The sequence below is a fragment of the Silene latifolia genome, unplaced genomic scaffold, assembly GCF_048544455.1.
Source record: "Silene latifolia isolate original U9 population unplaced genomic scaffold, ASM4854445v1 scaffold_466, whole genome shotgun sequence".
Taxonomy (NCBI): domain Eukaryota; kingdom Viridiplantae; phylum Streptophyta; class Magnoliopsida; order Caryophyllales; family Caryophyllaceae; genus Silene; species Silene latifolia.
This window is the reverse complement of record NW_027413383.1, coordinates 28,842-42,864: the sequence shown is the minus strand read 5'-3', so window position 1 is coordinate 42,864 and position 14,023 is coordinate 28,842. Positions and strand designations below refer to the sequence as shown.

The following is a 14,023-nucleotide window of genomic DNA, read 5'->3' as shown; positions in this document are numbered from 1 at the left end:
AGTTAGTTGGTTAAGTAATGATGAGTTAAACTTCGGGACGAAGTTTACTTTTAGGAGGGCGGAATGTAACATTTCGTATTTGTTAGGTGTAATTGATGTGTCGAAAATGTGTGTTAACCGTGTTAGAAATGCGTGACATCCGTAAGAACGATATGCAATACCCTTCCGAGGTTTGGATGGGAGCGAACTTCGGGACGAAGTTCATTTTAAGGGGGAAGACTGTTAATACCGTATTTTATATAATAAATTAAATGAATATTATATAATAAATTAAATGGATATTATTATATATTAATTATTATACATTTTATATTACCAATTAAGTCGGGTAATTGTTGAGTCGATAATTACATTAAGCTATCGTAAGTTATTTAAGACGGTTTCATATGGAATTCGAAAGGTGAGCTAAACCATTGAGCCGCCCATTAACATTTCACCCAATTAAACCCTAAGCCCATTAACCCTAATTATACACTAACCCTAACCCTAAACCTAATGATAACCTAAACACTACCCTAACCAACCCGTCTCTCTCAGATCTCACACACCCTCAACCCGCCTCCCTTCTTCATCAGCTTAGATCTCAGCCTTTCACGCAATACGAGAGAGAGAGAGAGATAGAGAGCATGGGTGGTCACGGTGCAGCAAGGAAGGGCTAGGGGTGGTCGTCGACGTTCTTAGGCGGCCGTGGTGGTTGTTATGGTGGCGGAAAAAGGTAAGGTTCAAAGACCTCCTCCTCTCGTTTTGTTTTCTCGTCGAGATGTTGGTCATGGTTTCGTGCCTTATAGAGGTGTTAATGTTGATTGGTGTCGGGGTAGGGGAAATGGGTGATGAGTGGCGAGTGTAGTGGTGGTGGTTAGGGTGGTCCTAGGTGGTTGTAGGGGCGAGAAAATGCGGCATCGATGGGGGTGGTCAAACGGGTTATAATATGAGTTTTCAAAGTAGTTTTATGGTTGGGATTTGGGGTGGCGCCACCGTTGACTCGGGGGAGGTCGAAACGCGCGGCGTCACCGTGTCTTGGTTCGTGGGTTGACGGCGAGTGGGGCTGTGGTGGTTGACAGGGTTATGGGTGTAGAGTGCGGTGGTGGTAAAGGAGAGAACAAGGTCGTTTGGGGAGGCACGGCAGTGAACCGGCGAGATTACCCGACCAGTTCGACTCGCCGGCGACGATTTGGTGGTCGTGAGTGGTGAGGTCAGAGTGGGTGTTGGGTCAGGTGGTTGTCGCGGTGGTGAGGTGGCTTGTGGTGGTGTGTGTGCGCGTGTGAAGGGGTGCGGGCTGTTTTGGTTTTTTTTTAAAACATCATTTAATCGTTATATTTCGTATCGGGTCACATTCTAAATTAATTAACTTAATTCCCGAGTTAAGTAAATAATTAAAGACGGGTTGTTTGAATTGTTTGTGTGACTCGGGTTCTTCCTTAAATCGTATAATTCGTTTAATTAATCATGTTGGTTTAAGTTCCGAGTTAATTAAAATAAAATAATAATTAATTAACTAGAAACGGGATTTTGAGACGGGTTTGTTAAAATGAAAAGGCTACTATATCGGGAAAGTTTCCATTCTAAGAAATTCTACTTTAATAACTTTCTATTTTGGGAAGTTGGGTCAAATACTAATCGGGTTATTTTAACTATCAATTGGGAATAAGTTTGGTGTCGGAATCGTATTTCGGGAAAGCTGCTATTTTGGGAGATTTCTATATTTAGTAGTTAGTGATTCTAAATATTATATTGTTTTAGGTGACGGATTCGTGAAGGATCGATAATCCATTCATTGCTTTACTTTCTGGACTGCTTAACTGCTTAATTGGAATTGCTGGCACTTGAGGTAGGGAAATACACTTGTCTTATCATCGTCATTGTTGAATTGTGTTGACTTGATTACTGGTTGTTGATTTACGTTATCATTTATATTCGGAAAGGTGATTGACTGATTTGATCGTATTGAGTATGATTTCACAACATCGGGTAACTGGAATGATTTTATGATTCATCAGTACATTGATTTATATATATATTGTGTTGCATCAATTTCTTTTGAGCATTCATATGCATCGGAGTTGGAGGATGGTGTGGTGGTGATGAGATCGTGATACGATGTGATGTTGTGATAAGGCCCAGGGGGGTTCTGCAGACTCGCCCTGGATAACCTCAGTTGTTGAGTGGTATATCGACGACGGTCGATTGATAGTCTCACGGGGATCGGTATGGTAATTCCCGGTTTGTGTGTGATGGAGTTGTGATGGAGATGGAGGCGGCGGAGTATCATGCATATCATATTCATTGTTTTATTGTTTTCCCTACTCAACCTCGCGGTTGACCCTGTGTATTCGTGAACACCTGTGATGAACCGTTTTATGGGGAGTAGACTTGACAGGTTTAAGAGATAGGACGGGAGCTTGATGGGCGTGAGACACTGGATCAGACGACCTAGTAACTAGATCATCATCTAGAAGACTTCACTTTTATTTACGTCAGTTCTTGTAATTTAATTTGAAAAGAGAATTTGTAATAATTAAGTTAAATATTATATAAATTGCCTTGGAGTTTAATTTGTTATTCACTACCTCGGGAAACCGAGATGGTAACAGTCCGGTTTATGAGGGAATGTCTTGACGAGGACTTCTTTTATAAACCGGGGTGTTACAGGTACGGACAGTGGAAAATGGCCCGCTTAGCAGGCTCGGGCTACTAAATACGGCCTACCGGATACTTTTTTGGCAGCTAGGCCCGGCCCATGTCCGGCCCAAGCCCGCTTTTGATCAGCTCTAATCTATCTATAAAAATGAAATTTGATTTTATAAATTTGACTGGAAATGTAAATAGTTACTTATAATAAACTTAGCGAAGAAAAAAAGTTATATAATGAAAAAGATAATTTTTCACATATGTAACGTGTAAGATAAATAGGGAGTACATACCCTATTTTTAAGGTAGACAATAAGATAAATACATACCCTATTGGTCGATAGAAATTTCTTATGAACTCCATTCATTTAACTATGACGGCAGAAAGGAAGATGGCGTTAGATGTGCCGGATTAATTTAAACCAAATTGTTTAACATTATAAGCTATCATGTATCATAAAGATGGATTAAAATAATTCGTAAATTTCACGAGTCATAAAATTAGTTAGATTGTTCAAAACATCGCATGAATAAGACGAGTCCCAAAACTAAGCTTTAGAGGAATCAATTTTTCTATGTTTATTTATTTAAAAAAAGCAAAAAAAAAAAAAAATACGAGTTTAATTCCGTGAAGTTTGAGATATCCCGTGCATTGCACGGGAACCAAAATTAGTGTACAAGTAAAATACGGAGTAAACCTTTAATGGAAAAATATAAAAACAAAAAGAGCCTCAGTTTCAAACGTGTATCATGCAAGCAGGACTATGGTTTTGGAAAAGAACAGTTTGTATTGCCCTGACAGCCCACTGAGTCCACTGTCCAGTACCTATCTACTCTCGTAATCCGTACTTACTAGTTTGGATGTCAGTGCGTTACAACGGGGTAATTAACTTAGTAACAAAAAAAATGGTTATAAGGTCTTAATATTTACATCTTATGTCTAATCATTTATTTAGATACGATCAAAAGTCAAAACATCTTATTTAAGAGACGCGAAAGATGTTGGGTTGATACCTAAGTTCCAAGGATGCCTCATATTTATAATCATAAGACCACCACATCTTATGTCAATCTTTCGATGTGGGAATTTTTTTTTATTTTTATATAATCCTACATTATTTTTCAATGTGTGACATATAACATACTAAGAAGTACACAATTTTTTCTTCAAAAGTTCAGTCCTATTTAGTGCAATGGTATGGAGGCTGCTTTCCCACGGTGAATGACTTGATAACAGCAGCTAGGAACAGCATTCAATGGAAGGTGAAAGTTGCTATGTTCAATGCTTTTAATTACTCTATCTGGTATCAAAGAAACAATGCTAGGGTCAATGAATGGCTCTTGAGACCTGAAAAAGTTGCAGCACGAATTGAGGAGGATGTTAGGAGGAAAGTTAAGCAGAATTGTAAGGCTATTGATGACCAGGCAGTTCTTGTTTGGTTGCAAACTATGGGAGTGACTTGATTTGCTTGTACTGGGACTCGAACCCTGAACCTCTTGTATTTACTTGATTTGTTATGATATATAATATACTCACATTACACCAAAAAAAAAGAAGTACACAATTTTATATATGTACAAGTTATATGAAATATATACGCTAATGATAGCATTTTTACCACGAAGCAAATTATGTTATTTTCATAATTTTCTTAACGTTTTTTTTTTTGCCAAATGAAATGTAAAAATTTTTATATAAAAATTAGAAATATCACTTAAATATAATATAGGAAATAAATATTATAATAATTAAAAGATTCTCCACTTTATGTTTTATATCAAAAAATATTATTTATGATACTTTCCTAAATTAATTTTTAGGATCATCCACCTGATGATAATTTTCTGATGTGTGACAATTCAACTATTTATATGTAGTATATTTACCACACCTACATTATTTTTCAATGTGGGATAAATAACACACGAAAAAGTACACCATCTTTTTTGCACCTATTTCGATATCCAACCCGATTTAATAATGAGAAAATACTATACTATCTATTTATATTCATACTTTTTTTTTTCCATTTTTTATCATAATTAAAACATGTACAAATGATATGATTTAAACTACATTTTTTTCCTAACACGACTTTTAAGATGTAATTGATGGAGCAATAAAATGTATAAACAAATGCAGATTATTCTCTTTTTCTGGTGCGATTTTGATTAATGGTTAAAAACTATGATGTGTTTTAGTTACTCAAATGTAATGAGGCATAATAATTACCTATATTTGAAAGTTAAAAATATTTAATTCTACTATTTATCAAAGTAAAAAATCTCATTATTTATTTGTTTGTGGATTCAAGATCTTTTTATGCAACACTTGATTGTATTATAATTCATAAATTTTCTATTTTAGTGCAGAGATTATCATTATATATGACGCATTAATAACCAATTTATGTATATTTAGCACCCATTTTATTTTTTAATTATGATTTTGTCTTAAATAAAGTTATTATACTATCAATTGTCTTAAATAAACATTATAATATCATTAATATGGTAATATATATAATCGCTTTTATAAATAGCTACGTGATTAATATTTGTATGGTATTGTTGTAACTAAGGTTTGCCGTTAATACAAGCTCTTAAGTTAATATTTAAGTGATTCAAAACATTTTGGGTTGATACCCTTAAGTTTCAAAATATGACTCATATTTATAATCATGTGATACCTCACCTCATGATAATCTTCTAATGTGGGACAATTTAACAATTTATATGTAGTATATTTACCACACCTACATTATTTTTCAATGTGGGACAAACAATATACTTAGAAATACACCATCTTTTTCGCATCTAATTCGACATCTAACCCAGTTTAATAATAATAAGCAAATACTATACTATTTATTAATATTCGTATAGTACATTTTTTTTAAAACTTCTTATCATAATTAAACGGGTCGTAGTTCGTTTTTTTATCGTGATAGATGATATTTTAGACATTTGTTCTTCGTTTAGAGCAGTTAGTTGGTCTCATATTAGTCGTAAGTTTAATAAGGCAGCACATGTATTAGCGCATGCCGTATCAGAAGTAGGGAAAACTGTATGGATCGGGGACTTGCTGGAAGTTGGTGACGGGTTGATTGGTTAATGTTATATTTACCCATTTTGGGTTTCAAAAAAAAAAAAATATGTGCAAATAGTATGATACTATATTCTAATGCTAGCATTTATTTACCACGAATATAATTATATAATTTTTGAAAAACAAATTTATGTTATGCTTAAGCGACTCAGAAGGTTTTGGGTTGGTATTTAGGTTCTAAGGATGCCTTCTATTTATAATCATATGATCACCCACCTTATGCTAAACTTTCGATGTGAGACAATTTTACTATTTATACGTAATATATTCACCACACCAACATATTTTTCAATGTGGGACAAACAACATACTTAGAAATACACCATCTTTTTCGCACATAATTTTACATCTAACCCGGGTTAATAATAATGAGCAAATACTATACTCCCTGGATTCAAGACCAAATACAACATTCCTTTTTTTACACTATTCATGAACGAATAGAATCTTTACGATTTCTGGCAATATGTAAGACAAAAAATGGTCATGTGGGATCTTATTGGATTCACCTATAAAGTACAATGAGAATATCAAATTTTTAATTTTTTTTATAATGTAAATTTAAAGATATTTACGTTGTAATTTGTGTCTTGGCAAATGTGTAAATGAAAATGTTGCATTTGGTCGTGAATGGAGGGAGTGCTATTTATTAATATTTGTAAGTTTGTTTTTAATTTTTTATCATAATTAAAAACATATAAAAATAATAGGGTTATTTAACAAAAATACTCCAAACTATCAGTCGTCTTCTCAGAATACTCTGAACTTCATTATATTTTAACTCACAATAAACCATACTACTATCTCCTCCTGCTCATATTATACTTGGATCATTTTTAACCTGAAAACCGGTTAAAATTCATTTAGATGGCAGTGGGTCTCATTGTCATCACTGTCTCAAACACCATAACTACTACATTCTTCCTCATTTACACCATGACATCCGACATCTACATCGATACAGCCTTCCAACCACCACTAAACCAGCTACACACCACCACCACCATCAGTCACCTTGCTTAACCCACCACCCACGCCACACTTAACTATTGACTGTCCCATTCACACCTAGTTTCTCCACCACCATTCACACCATGACCACCACAATTCGTTTGTCATCAAAGCAAAACACCATCATTCACAATCAACACCAACATCGAGCCGCACCTAAGTTGACATCTAGCCCTTCCTTCTCGCCGTCGATTATCGCGGCTCCGACTTCGTCCATCTTACCAGACGTACATCTCACCTCTTCGCCTTCGCCATTGTCGTCCTTCCCTCCTCTAATAGTCAAGGTAAACCCTAGATCCCCTAATCAATTTAGGGATTTTGCGGTAAATATTAATTTTAGGTTTTGGGGGGATTGTGAGGATACCGACATACCGTTATGATGCTCGACGGTGGGTGGGGGGGGGGGGAGTTGTACGAGGTCGGTAATTAAACAAGGAGGTGTCGGTTATGATGTTGGATTGTTGGTGATGGATTAGTGTTTGGTGGGTCATGGATATAGGAGAATTAGAGGGAGTGACCTGCTAAAGAGGTAGACGGTCATCCGAGTTTAATATAAGAAGATGGAGGCAATTGTACGTTTTATTATGAGTTAAATTGAAGTTGGGAGTATTTTGAGAATACCGTCTATACTTTGGAGTATTTATGTTAAATAACCCAAAATAATATGATACTATATTCTAATTCTAGCATTTCTTTTACCAAGAATTTATTATAATATAATTTTCATAATTTTTTTATAATAATTTTTTGGCAAATGAGATGTATAAGTTTTTATATAAAGATTATAAATATCACTTGAATATAATATAATATAATATAATATATATATATATATATACTGTGAAGATAATGATATAAACTCTTAAGAGCTCCCCAAAACAATACTTAAGAGACTCAAAAGGTTTTTGGTTGGTATATAGGTTCCAATAATGACTCCTATTTATAATCATAGGATCACCCACATTGTCAATTCTCATGACACAATTAAAAAATTGCGAAAATAGTAATTACATTCTTTTTAATTTGTTTCCTCTTGAAATTAGGCTTTTAAAATTTATTTTATATACTCCCTTGGTCCCGGTCTCAATTTACATATTCCATTTATAAATGTCGTATTTATTTATTTATTTATTTATTTATCTTACTATATTAGGCATATTTTTTAAGGGTAATTTGATTATTTACATAACCTATTATCCACTTGTCACTTAATAACAACACTCACAAATAATCTCCTCTCTTTTCCTTAATTTTGTGCCCAAAATAAAGGTAAACAAATGACAGAAACCGAGGAATTACTACTCACTTTTCAGTTAATTCCCTAACCTTCATTAAAAGTGTAATTCAACCTCACTTTTTGTATTTTCACCAAATTCATATCATAAAATTACTTTATAAATTCAACTTTTCAAACACAATATATATATTTTTAAAACTTAAAACTTTTATACTAGAGGGCTGATTTTCATCGACGACGTTTTAGTAACTATTGATGACGTTTTCATTCTAAAGACGATATTGCCCCTTGCACATTAATACTACTTTCTCTCTATAAACATTTTTCTCTCAATTTCTAGTAAAACCCAACTAAATTAGGAAAAAAAACAACAATTAACAATATCGATTGGCAATTAAAGGCATTAAACAACTAAAATATGTTAAAAATACCCGACATGGACTAGAAAAGTTAAAAAATTTTAAAATCGGCAATTAAAGACATTAAACACTGTTAAAAAAATTAAACCAAACCATAGATGAAAAGTTGAAATTCAACAATCATCCATGATCAAACATTGAGATTCAACGTTTAACCATGAGCAAATGTTGAATCTCAACGTTTAACCATGGAAAAACGTTGAATTTCAACATTCGACCATGGAGTAAACCTCGAGTATTAACATTTATCCATGGGAAAAAGTTGAAATTCAACTTTCTCCCGTGGTTAAACGTTGGATCCCAACGTTTGGTATGGATGAAAGTTGAGCACACCAGATTTTTCTAGTAATCCCGTACAAATTATGGTGACAAACAGAGTAACGATGATTGTGGCTATAGTTTAATTGTTTGTTTATATTGTTTATCATGCATGTTTGCTCCATAACTTATTAACTCTTTAATATAATATGGATTTGAATTTGGATTTAGAAAAGTATTTGCATGAGTATAGTCATATTTCAAGAAGTGAACTTGAGAGGTTTAGAGATTGTATGTGCTTCCTCTTTGCTTATTTTTGAGTCGGGAGTTAGATCTCTCCACATGGTTAGGGAAAAAGAGAAAATTCATGGTAAACGGGCGCTTGATCTCTCTACATGGTTAGACGGCGGTCGGAGGGCTGGTGGTGGTCGTCCTGGTGGGCAGGCTAGGGGATGGTGGTGGTGGGAGATGAAGATGGGTTGTGTTTTAGTTGAATTAGGGAGGAAATGGTAAGTTAGTGAGATAGTTATACTGAGAGTGTGATGGGTAGTGTCGTCATTTTTTTGAGAAACATTGTCGATAGTTACTAAAACGTCGTCGATGTTTACAAATTGGGTTATACTATGTACTAGGATTCACACGGGTACTAAATAAATTTGGAATAATTATCGATTTTTTCATAATAAAAATCAAAAAAAGTTCATGCATATGATATTTCGAATTTATTTAATGATACCTCTTTATTGTCCGATTTCACAAAGAACTTTTTATATATAATAAGTCTTTTTACATTTGAGATTTGGTTCTTTTTTTATGCAAGTGAAATTTTATTAATAAAATTACCTCATCTCTGTATAGTACTCTCGCCAAAATTATCGATTTGATCTGTCTTAAGTTTAAGACGAGTAGTACTTGTCTTAAGCAAGACTTAGTAAAAAAATTATTGATCAAGATACCAATAATTTGTTCCATGATGCAAGTGGGTGTAAGACAAATATAAGCTAAAAGCTTAATAGATTATATTGATAAGCACAAGATATTTTTACAAAGCTTACAAGACTATTAACCCTAGATTATAAGAAATTTTGTAAACTAATAGAATAAAAAAATAAGGAAAGAAGATAAGCAAATAATAACAAAAGATATATGCATTGTATAACCCAAGGCCTTCACAGAAATTGAAGTTACTCTGACAAGATCTCAGATACAGCTTCACAATGTAATAAACTTTATAAATCTGGATAAAATACCAAATGGCCTCCTAAATTAATGAAATTTGGTGACAAATTACTTTGGTGAGTAAACAAACTCTGAGTAATTTTTCAGAAATTTTAAGATAATCTAGTTATTTTTAATAATTCACTGAAATGAGTCTGACAGATGGAATTCTGACAGATTGAGCACATGACTGAATTTGTGATTAATTAAGGACCAAATGATATAATTATGAACTCAAATCCCACAGAACATTCACATGGAAGCAAGTTAATAATTTGAACGGCTCAAATTTAAACTTATCACAGACTAAGCATAGATAAAATTCAATCTGAATCAACAGCAAAGACAAATAACCCACAGTTTGAGTACATGATTGATTATACTTTACCAACAGACTTTGATCAACATCTACAGTCTAAGCACAAGATGTTATCAGGCCTGACTCTTAACTACGGACTAAGCATAAGTTAAAGAGGTTTAAATTTGAGAGAAATCTCAGGTTTTCATTCAATAATAAGCTGCCTCAATGCAGATGAGGTAGAGGTCCTTATATAGGCCTCTCTTTGTTGTTTCAGTACAAGATAACCCTATAAATCTCATCTAAGGGCCAGGATTATTTCTTAGGATACAAACAAAGTACTTAAAATTATATTACAAACGAGCATAAAATAAATTGAAGGCAAATTGAAATAAAACAAAAGTGATGCCGGCTGATAGTGACAGGTTACTTCATTTCTTGGCTGCTGTTCTTCTTTGGCTGTGAGTATAAAGACGAGTTTCTCTAATTTTGTAATACCACGGTTTTATGTGTCTTAAGGTACTCTATCGAGTGGGGCTTACTCTGTCGAGTAAGTAGCTTTTTACGCAAAACAGTAGACTGCCTGTAGGGTACTCGATCGAGTAAGTTGGGGACTCGATCGAGTAAGGGGCACTCGATCGAGTAATTCACTTACTCAATCGAGTAAGTGAGTTTACGAGTGATGATTGACGGGTTTTGTTAATAATGCGGGATTAGTATATAAAGCTTTCGTCACTTTTCTTAAAACATTTTTACACTCTAAAACCTTTCAAAGAGAAGATTAGAAGTTACGTTGATTGTTCTCGCCGCATTATTAGCAAATCCCAAGGCTAGGAGTGTCGGATTGCATTGTTCTTTATGCCGTTGTGATCCTTATTTCGAGGGTAAGCTTTTTATAAAATTTTTATAATGTTTTGTTAAGATTGGTTAAACCCTAATTGGGTGATATTGAGGGTTTTGGGTGATTTATATGAATGTGGTAGTAATTGCATGTATGTATGTTATAGGAGGAGGTTTCGTTGAAGAAAGATTCTGATTTAGCTGCTTGATCAACTATTGGTGTTTGCTTTCCAGGTAGGGTTTCCCTACTCAGTATTGACTACATAATGTGTGGTGTTTGTGATGTTGATTGTTGGTTGATTATATTGTTAGTTTGAGTTTGATGGTTTTTGGCTATATATTGTTGATTGGTTGTGTATCTGTCTGTGATCTTCGGGGTGCGTCTCTGGCTGAGTGGAGTCACTTGCAGGAGTGGCTTCACGCCCTTGATTCGCCTTCTGTGGAACCCGCCACAGAAGGGATGTGCACATAAATGAACTTGGGTTTATCGCTCGATGGAGATGAGCGGGGCTTAGGTGGGAACGGCTGCGGTCCCCCACTGACGGCGAGGAGTACTTGTTACGATGGGTACTCTGGCAGGACTGCACACTTTAGTGTGTAGTCATTTGTGTGGAGATGGGAGATGGAGACTGGAGATTGGTTTGAGCTGTTTGAGCTGTTTATGATATTGTTTCATTGTGGCATTTGTTTTATGTAATTAGTACTCACCCCGTTAATCTTTTTAAAAACTGTGGTGATCCATTCGGGGATGGTGAGCAGTTGTTGAGCAGGTATGATGGCTTATGCAAGGGATAGCTGGGATGGAGTCACCACCGGTCTTAGAGTCTTCCGCTGTGTTTTATTTAGTTGTTTGAGTACTTTGGTTTTTGGAGAACAGTTGTATTCCTTTTGACAGTTTTTGGAACTTTGTTGTATCACCTAAACTTTATTATCATTTAAATATGTTTTGTTATTGTCTATTTGAGTATCATTGCCTCGGGTAACCGAGATGGTGACGTTTTCATACCTTAAGTGGTCCTGGTGAGGCACTTGGAGTATGGGGGTGTCACAAAGTGGTATCAGAGAGACGATCTTGAAACCTGTAACCAATGAACCTAATGAACATAGGGAGTCAAACTAAAATGAACCCGGGTAGGAGTTGTAGGAGCTAATTTAAAGACTTGGGAGACGTCCTAAAGTCGCGAACTCGCCCTGCAATTTTGAACCGGTCACTAACGGGTGTGTGTCGAGATCGCTATGTGTTTACTTTGTGCTTTGTGTATCTATATAGTAATGTGTGGTATGAATCGGTGGATGCATGCATGTGGAGGATAGGAGATGTGAAGTAAAAGATGATGATTATGTGATTTGTATGTTGATTGATTGAAAGCATGAAAGCATGATATTTGATTTATAACGTGGCATGTTAGAAATACGGAAGAAAAGTGGTTTTGTTTGAATATATAAAGAGATACGTATATATATGTTGTTATTTGTTTTTTGGCATAAAAGTATAGAAAGTTGAGAGCGTGAGTTTGAACATGCGGGTAGTGTACGAGTCTTCATGACTTGATCGAGTAGGTAGTTTTTCGTTTCTGGGCAGAAGTCTGTTTTTGGGCACTCGATCGAGTAGGATAGGGGACTCAATCGAGTAGGGCTAACTCGATCGAGTGGGGTGTTAACTCGATCGAGTCGAGTACGTTTTTGGGAGCTTTCTGGTCATGTTCTGGAGTTGGGGTACTCGATCGAGTAAGTGGGGCAACTCGATCGAGTGACCTCAACTCTATCGAGTGGGTGATGGGGCTCGATCGAGTAGGTGCTGTGCAGGTTGTTTTCGTGTTTTGAGATATGTAATGTGTGTTTATGTTTACCCTTTTCTTATATAGTTTCAAAGATGCCGCCAAAGAGAACAACATTGTATGCCAGGGCAGAGAATATGAGTATTGATGAGATCGTTAAGATGTTAGAGCACCAGGATGCTCTTACAGAGGCTTTGAAGAAGGTGGTAAAAGATAAGGAGACAGGGCCTGATCACTCAAAGATCAGCATACATATAGCGAGGTTTAATCCTAAGGAGTATTTAGGAACATGGGCGCTAATTTTGCTGGATAATTGGCATAGAGAGATGGAGAATATACTCAATCTGGTTCATTGCCCAGATGAGCTTCGAGTGGAACAAGCTGCGTTCTACCTGAGGGAAGCAGCTGGTGAGTGGTTGGACAAGGTTAAGGTGAGTGCTTTGGAGTTGTATATGAAACAGGGGTTGCCTGTGATACCTTGGGATGAGTTTAAGAGGGCTATGAGGTGAGAGTTTGTGCCAGAGCATATGCGTAGTAAGCTGAGAGAGGAGTTTGATGATTTTAAGATGACTTCTGATATGACAGTTGCTGAGTACTACCACATGTTTAATGATAAATCTAGGTATGCTGAGGACATGGGACTGAGCCAAGAGAACTTGGCATTGAGGTTTGAGAAGGGGTTGACCCCCCAAATCATGGAGAAGTTACCGGTAGGAGCCCTTACTGATGTTAAGGAGGTCTACGAGCGTGCTGGGAGGGCTGAGAGGTTAGTTGAGATGACCAAGGAGAGAGTTTCTGAGAAGAGGAAAGCTGAGAGTGAGGGTGGTGGCCAGTCTAGTTACAAGAAGAGCGGCCATAACCAGGAAAGAGCGTACTCATCAGGTTCGGGGTTTAATGCTGGAGCTTCTTACGGGCGTGGTCGTGGGGGTGGTAGTAGCAGTTGGGCTATGACTTGTTTTAACTGTGGTGGTATTGGCCACAAGAGGCATGAGTGCACCAGTGCTATGAGTGGGGGTTTACAAAGACTGTTGCAGGGGAGTTTCTCTCAGGGTCCTTCACAGAGTTATGCTAGTAACAGGCCGGCTGGGTCGTGGAACAACAGGGGTGGCCAGAGTAACAAAAATGGTGGGGCTAACCGCAATGGCGGTAATTCATACCAGAAACCGGCAACGAACAACAACAACAACCAAGGGTCGGCTGCTAAGCCGTCTACCTCAGCTAGTACTG

General features: G+C 36.1%; 1 long non-coding RNA gene across 1 annotated transcript; it reads left to right on the top strand.

The window, feature by feature from the left end:
• Positions 1 to 1,741: 1,741 nt before the first annotated feature.
• On the top strand, positions 1,742 to 2,591 carry LOC141639596 (uncharacterized). Its single transcript, XR_012542595.1, has 2 exons — positions 1,742 to 1,828; positions 2,369 to 2,591. It is a non-coding gene; the product is annotated as an uncharacterized LOC141639596 (long non-coding RNA).
• The last annotated feature ends 11,432 nt before the right edge of the window (positions 2,592 to 14,023 follow it).